This window comes from Pelodiscus sinensis, chromosome 4 (genome assembly GCF_052426305.1).
Source record: "Pelodiscus sinensis isolate ZL-2025 chromosome 4, ASM5242630v1, whole genome shotgun sequence".
Classification (NCBI taxonomy): Eukaryota; Metazoa; Chordata; order Testudines; family Trionychidae; genus Pelodiscus; species Pelodiscus sinensis.
In genome coordinates, this window is record NC_143055.1 from 130,256,970 (window position 1) to 130,265,064 (window position 8,095).

General features: G+C 46.6%; 1 protein-coding gene across 1 annotated transcript in view; it reads right to left on the minus strand.

Moving 5' to 3' along the window:
- Window positions 1-5,356: 5,356 nt before the first annotated feature.
- Window positions 5,357-8,095, minus strand: part of RASSF6 (Ras association domain family member 6) — a 172,146-nt gene continuing 169,407 nt past the window's right edge. Inside the window, exon 19 of the transcript XR_016349517.1 lies at window positions 5,357-5,469. The gene's annotated coding sequence lies outside the window, so the exon portion shown is untranslated. The remainder of the gene's footprint in view (window positions 5,470-8,095) is intronic.

Below are 8,095 nucleotides of genomic sequence, written 5' to 3' on the forward strand. Positions count from 1 at the left end.
AGTCAGCTTTGGCAGGAGAGCTGGGCCAGCTCCAAACACTATTATTAACAGAATGTGATGCCAGCTCAGTCTGCGAATGTTCAGGACTCAAAACACATCCTAGACACACTGGTCATTCAATAAGGTACTGGCTTACACTAAACCAGAATAAGCCTCGCTTGAACTGCAGCAAGAGCATCCTCACAGAGGCTGACTGGTGCGACTCTCACAAGGCCAAAGCCTCAGTAGAGTGTATTTGCAGTTTGCTGCTTTCAGCAGCTACCATATTACTGACAGAACTCAGAGCCTTCATACATGATGGAGTGTTTGCAGTCTCGGTTTTGACAACAAGAGTGTGCCCTGTATGTAGCGAGGAATTAAAAGGGAAGACAATGGGATTGAACTGGTATTACTGAGGATGTAACTTACCCTACAGGATTTTTACTAATGTTACTTTTACATCATATACAGATTTAGTAAAGTAACTTTTCACTGTGAAAGATTGAATTTGAAACTCTGTAAGAGTTTAGAGCCCTAACACACACAACCACCAAGCACAGAGACACACAGAATAGGCTGCTAGCTAAATACAGGTCCATTTTGAAAGCGCTACACCTGTACCACTACAGTGAAGCCACTGCTACACCAACAGGAGAGCTTTTCCTGGCGGCATATTTAATCTTTCTCCGCAAGAACCAGTAGCCATGTCAATGGGAAACGCTCTCCCGTTAACTCAGCACTGTGTACACTGCAGTTAGGTCAGTATAACTGTATCAGTTCGTAGTGAAGACATGGCCTCTGGCAAAGGGACACATCTCAACTCACCTTGCTCCAAGCTAGCTCTTTTGCCGATGACACAGACTGCACATTTCCCTAAGGGAAGTCCCCTAGCCTCCATACAGGACTAGGGTATCCCTTAAAGCAGGGATGGGGAGCCTAATGCCTGGGGGCCGGATATGGTCCCTGGCTTCTCTGAATCCAGCCCCCCCCCCCCCCAGGGTTCAGGGCTCCCCTCCGCAGCACTGGGGAGCCCACGCTGATGCTTAAGTTCTACTACCACGTTGTGGGGCTGGAGCACACAATTCCAACTACCCTGGGATCCCCCTAGGCTCTGGTGTGTGAGTGGAATTTAGGGGCCATGTCAGTGAGGTGGGGTTTTTTTTTTTGCTTCTCACTTGTGTGCAAGCCTGACTGAGTTTTCTGCGGGTCAGCAGCCCCATGACTCCAAAGAGGTTCCCCACCCCTGCCTTAAAGCTTGATGGGACTGCTTGCAATGCCAGCACCATTTTCAAACACACCACAATTAACAGCAATTGTCACAGGCTAAGCAGCCTGGAAAACCCCCGCAGGGCACACTTTGGTACTGCAGCCGCTCTGCCTCAGCCTCCCAGCCAGGGACCCCGCAGCCCCCCAAGGGAGACCCTGCCCCCCTTTCCCCATCAGGGACAGCCTGGCCCCCCTTGCTTCTCCCTGGACATGGACCCCCAGCTTTCCAGTCAGGGAGAGCTGCCCCCCTTCCTTCCCCCTGAATAGGGACCCCCAGGCCTCTTATCACTTCCCCCCTGAACAGGGATCCCCCTCCCGTATCTTAGCACACCCAACACTTCCCAGTTCTGTGGCCTAGTCCCACTGAGGCCGAGGCGGCAGCTCGGGCCTGGTGCATGGGGAGGCTCATGTGCCATGCCCCGCCAGGCTCCCCGGTACCCACCTCTCCTCTGGCGCTGGGAGCCAGTTCCTCCGCGTGAACGTCTCTCCGTCCGCAGAGCTTCTCCCGCAGCAGCTGCTCCCCCCCCCCCAGACCCATTGCAGTTACCATGGTAACCAGGCGGCGGGTGTCCGGTCACAATACTGACCAGGCACTGCCCAGGGCCCCTTCAACTGGACTGTCCAACAAACAAACAAACCCCGACACCTGAGGTCTGGCTGAGCTACTTAAGCCTTCAACCCCGCTCAGGGTAACAGAGTAATTTTAGCCCAAGTTCAAAAACAATATCAAAACAAGTGTCCTCAGCTCCACCAGGCTCAGGCTTCGGCCTCCTTTCTTACAGGCAGGGTCCTGGCAGCAATGGCTCAACCCAGGGGTTCCAGTCGACCCAGGCATCAAAGGCAGCCCTAGCCTCCTCCCAAGGGTCTCTGCCAAGCTGTAGCCCTCAGACAGTTCCTAGCTGAATCCCGTTTCCTGCCACACATGGAGCAGCCTGTCCACATTCCTCCTCAGCCAGTCTAAATGCTGGGTGTGCCTCCTCTTTGGCCAGCTTCCCTACTGTGGGAATCCTTAGGACTAGAGACACAAGAGACTTTTCCTGCCTCAGCCAGTCCATCCCCTCCAGGAGATGTTGGTCACCTTCTCTTAGATCTCTCTCCCCTCCTCCCAGCAGCTTCTTCTTCCTTTTGAGTCACAGCTGCAGCAGGATATAGCTAAATGAACAGAGTTGATGGGTCTCAGCCAGGGCCTGCAAGCAGCAAGCCACTCTGTTACAATGATGATTCATGAGAAGTTAAGAGGCCAGCTTGGGTTTGCAGGGCTGGCAGCTAGGGAAAAAACCCTGACCTCTTTTACTTGGGAATCTGAGCAAGTCTGATCAGGACACACTGATTATAAACTAAGAACCCTGGGAGTTAATTTCATAATCCTATTTTGGAGCATAAACACTTCCTCTCTTTTTTGCCATTTCCCTTTGTACCAGCTCTGCAGGGAGGTGCAGACAAAACCCTTGGGTCTCCTTGACAGAGCTGCTGCCCTAACACTACTCTTGGTTGGTTGGGGGCAGTGTAGCACCCTTCCCTCAGTTTCCAACCTCTATTACATGGTCAGCACCAGCCATAAGAGCATCCTGGCCCTCTGGCCAGACTACTGCAGAGTCCTGCCCTTTCTAGGGCAAAAATGTCTTTTACTAGAGTCTGACCACAAACCTTTGTCCTGGCTGGGCTCAGCTGGCAGCCATCTCATCACAGGTGTGCCTCTGCTACTCTACTTTTGTGCCTCAACCAGTGAGTGGCAAACACTTCTCTTCACTCAGGAGCTCGGGTTATAGCTGCTGAGGACCTGTCTCTATTCAGGGTTCTAGCTCACCCCCTTGGAGAAGTGTCTGCTTTTCTCTGCATCTCCACTTTCTTTCAGCCTGCTCTCTTGAGCACAAACATTCTCCACCTTCTGTTCTCTGAGTCTCCTTCCTCAAACTGTGGAGGGGAAGAGAGGGAAAAGCTGTGCTCCCCTACAGAAGGGCTTTATTTCTAATTAGGTCTGGCTCCACCTTTAGGTGCACCCACACTCATTTAATTGGCCACCTATTCACCCATGCACAGTGTGTGAGGTGGTGCTTATCCAACACAATTTCTCACCCTTTCTCCTGTAAACAACTGCCTGATTTACATAGGAGACATTTCACCTCAGTAATGCAGTCATAAAGCGTTTGGCTATGTGAGTTATTCACAACACTGTGCAGGGCAGCAGTTTGCACTCTTGGACAGTGCCAGGAAGAGGGCCCGGCAATGCCTGAATGTTGACTCAGAGGTTAAATCTAGCCACCGATTGGCTAAAATTTCCTCGTAAGACCTAGGGAGATGCCTGCGACATCTAGTCCTTTATTCACATGTGTGCAAATATCAAAATTCATAGACTCTGCATTGTCATTTAACATTTCGTTACCTGACAGAGGCTGCTATTTGAGATATGAGAAATGCATTTATCAGGTTTACCACCCTTTAAAGGGTGCCATAAACTTGAAACCTGGGCAGTTTAACAAGTAACTGAGTATTGGATCTGCCCTGGAGCTCAGTCACCAATGTTTTATAGTAACATTTTTCCTATTTTTTAATCTCTCTCCTGTTGCTGTGTGAAAGATATACACACACACACACACACACACACACACACACGAGAAAGTGCTGCACTCTGACTAAACAGAGGACAATCTATTTATCTGCCTATGTTTCTTTATGACTTACAACTGAGGCCTAAATGAACTGATTTATATTTCTCTGCTTTATGCAGGAGTAGTCCATCCCTGATAGATGTTTGTTTAGATAATAATTAGTTGTCAACTTACTTCATGTCAGCAAGGCAAATGCCCTGTTTGGTGACACTGGAGTCAAGATACTCAAAGGAGTTGGCAAATTCAACTTCTTGCCCATGGACGGTAGGTCCAGTGGTCCACCAGCCACAAAAATAGCTGTGAAGCAGTATCTGGAATTCGCTTACTTTATGTGATCAATATAGATAGAGCTTTTCCTCTGTTACTATTATTGCTACCAAAGAGCTTCTGCCTTATAGGGCTGGACTCCACAAGCAATTGAGCACTTGTGGAGCTTAAAGGAATGAGGCATTTCCAACTCTGATGTCAGCCCTGATTTAGAGGAGTATTTAAATTCATGCTTGACTGAGCTTTGACAGAAGTCCCATTGCCTTGAATGGGACTTAAGTACACGTTTAAAGCTAAGCATGTGCTTAAAAGCAGTATAGTCTAGCGATGTTTTCCTAAATCAGCACCTTTGGTGGGTACTGATGAGTGCACAGCATCTTTCAGAATGAAGTCATATTGCTACAGGAAATTCTACAGTGCTAAAAAGACATTTTTGGGGAGGGGAAGGCAAAATTGAGAGTGGCTTGAAGTATAACAGACGGGAGTTAATTCTTCCTCTTGCCTACTTCTTGTTTTTAATTTGGTGATTTGTTAGAGAATGGTGATGGCTGGTAACATTGTCTAAACAGTATAATAGATCTTTATGCTGCCAAAGAATGAGAAAATTGTCTACAGCTCTTTATACATTAAAAATAGGATTTAGGTTTACAGACCTGGCATAACAATATTCACTATTTTAACTGTGTGTGATACATACAAAAACGCCTTTCATTCACCAACTCATGCATGTTTACCGACTGCGTGGGATACTGTTCCCTGACTTATTCAAACTGCCCTTCCCAAAGATTTCACATGTCCTTGAATCCATGGAGTTGAACTTGGTTATTGAAACATTTAGGTTAAACTTGTTTGTTCTGGGTACAGGGTTCATTTCACTCTTCTGTGGAAATACAATCACCTCAGATTTAAAGCAGCAGTCTAAGCAGTACAGAACAATGCAGCACTCCAGTGTAAGAGTGAAATATACCTTCCCCCAGCTACAAGAAGAGTAACTGTAATTGCTCAAACCCAGGGTGCCAAAATTAAACACTCCTACACTTGCTTAAAGGGCCATTTTTGTCAAAGATCATAGCTAAAGGCTCAGATACCTCCTCTATCAGCTCCTTGAGTATCCTGGGATGCATTTCATCAGGACCTGGTGACTTGCTGACATCTAACTTTCCTAAGTGATTTTTAACTTGTTTGTGTATGCTATCTTCTAAACTTACCCTCTCTCTGCTTGTATTCATTACGTTAGGCACACCTCCAGACTTCTCGGTGAAGACCGAAACAAAGAAGTCATTGAGCATCTCTGCCATTTCCAAGTTTCCTGTTACTGCTTCTCCCTCCTCACGTAATTCAAAATGACCTTAGCAAGTTAGAGAAATGGTCAGACGTTTAATAAAGTTAATCAGAAGTTTAATAAAGAGAAATGCAAAGTGCTACACTTAGGAAGGAACAATCAGTTCCATACATACAAGATGGGAAGCGACTGTCTAGGAAGGAGCATGGCGGAAAGGGATCTAGGGGTCATAGTGGACCACAAGTTGTATATGAGTCAAAAGTGTGATGCTGTTGCAAAAAAAGCAAATATGATTCTAGGTTGTATCAACAGGTGTGTTGTAAGCAAAACTCGTGAAGTCATTCTGCCGTTCTACTCTGCACTAGTTAGGCCTCAGCTGGAGTACTGTGTCCAGTTCTGGGCACCACATTTCAAGAAAGATGTGGAGAAATTGGAAAGGGTCCAGAGAAGAGCAACAAGAATGATTAAAGGTCTAGAGAACATGACCTATGAAGCCAGGCTTCATGAACTGGGCTTGTTTAGTTTGGAAAACCGAGATTAAGGGGGGACATGATAGTGGCTTTCAAATATCTAAAAGGGTGTCACAAGGAGGAAGGAGAAAATGTGTTCCTCTTGGTTTCTGAGGATAGAACAAGGAGTAATGGGCTTAAAGTGCAGCAGGGGAGGTTTAGATTAGACATTAGGAAAAAAATTCCTAACTGTCAGGGTGGTCAAATATTGGAATAAATTGCCAAGGGAGGTGGTGGAATCTCCCTCTCTGGAGATATTTAAGAACAGGTTAAATAGACATCTGTCAGGGATGGTGTAGACGGAGCTTGGTCCTGCCTTGAGGGCGGGGGGCTCGGCTCGATGACCTCTCGAGGTCCCTTCCAGTCCTATGATTCTATCTACTGTAGGTGCACTGGACGTGGAGTGTTGCTGCCCCTGTGCGCTCGCCCTTCCTGTGCTCTGGGGCCAGGGAGGATGGGGCCATGTGCCAGGCGGAAGAAAGGTGGGGCCTGGGTAAAAAGGGAGGGGCTGGGGGTAGGGCTGGAGGCCCATGGCCAACACCTAGTATATACACATAATATATTTTTAATTTACTGTTAGTCTACAGAATCTTAGTTTAAAATTAGCTTTAAAAATATTTCGTTAGTGCGTTGCTTGATGATTATAAAAATCACATCTCTTAAAAAAATAAAATCACCCCACGCCCAGCTACCACTGGGCATAGTGACACCCGTTTAACAATACTGCTTACAGCCCCATAAGTCCTAAGGACAGCCCTGATGTTGTGCATTTTTGAGTTGGGGCTTCCTAGTCTCGCATGATTCCAACTTGTTTTTAGTTCCTCTGCATTAAGAGATGTCGCCCGTTTCCTTATGGTTCCTGCGCATGCGTCCACTGGGTGGGTAATCCTCAGCTGGCCTATCCCCAGAGGCCTCAGTGCTCTTAAGATGTACATTTTAAATGCTGTTTCCTTTTCGCTGTGGAATTTTTCCTATTTGCTGCTTCTTGTGCCATGCTTCCACTGATTCTTACTGGGTGACTTATGTTTTGAGAGACTGATGCTGATATGACAGTGATACCCTCTCAGTTTCAAAAACATTGTAGTTTGATTTATTTCCTTGTTTAAAATGCCCACTGCCATGTTACCATGTATGGCTACGTCTAGATTGCATCCCTTTTTCGTAAAAGGGATGCAAATTAGACGTATCGCAATTGCTAATGAAGCAGGGATTTAAATGTCCCCCGCTTCATTAGAATAAAAATGGCTGCCGCTTTTTTTCGGCATGGAGCTTTGCCGGAAAAAAGTGCCAGTCTAGACGCGGATCTTTCGGAAAATAAAGCCTTTTCTGAAAGATCCCTTATTTTAAGAGGGATAAGGGATCTTTCGGAAAAGGCTTTATTTTCCAAAAGATCCGCATCTAGACTGGTGCTTTTTTCCGGCAAAGCTCTGTGCCGAAAAAACGCGGCAGCCATTTTTATGCTAATGGAGCGGGGGAGATTTAAATCCCTGCTTCATTAGCAATTGCGATACATCTAATTTGCATCCCTTTTACGAAAAAGATGCAATCTAGACGTAGCCTAAGTGTTTTTCTTGATTAAGCCCGTAAGCCAGTGCTCTGGTTGGTTATAGAGGGGCCTGCAGGTTCTGTGGATCTCTGCACCTTCTGATAAAAAGCCCACCATTTGTTTATTCAAAAAAAAATGAATAAGTAAATGCTCAGCTGTTTTAAGTTTGCCTCCTTCCTGAATAAAAGTGAATGATTTATAAATACTTGCAGCTTAAACTAGTGAGCTGTTACTCCACCCCCATGAGAGATGCTTCATTGCTCATTAGCAGGGCCCTATCAAATTCAGAGCCATGCAAAACTTGTCATGGACTGTGAAATCTGGTGTCCTTGTGTAACATCTGGCCCTTTGCCTGCTTTTGCGCTGTACTATTCAGATTTCACAGGGGTCACTAAGGACTCTCAAATTCGGAGTCCTGACCCAAAAGGAAGGTACAGGGGGATCATAAGGTTATTTTAGGAGGGTCATGGTATTGTCAGTCTTATTTCTGTGCTACCCTCAGAGCTAGGCAACTGGGAGAGGGGGTTGGAAGGTTGGCTGGGTGCCCAGCTCTGAAAGCAGCACCCCACCAGCAGCAGTAAGGGTAGCAATGCCATGCGCATGTCACCTTTACTTTTGTACTGCTGCCTTCAGAGCT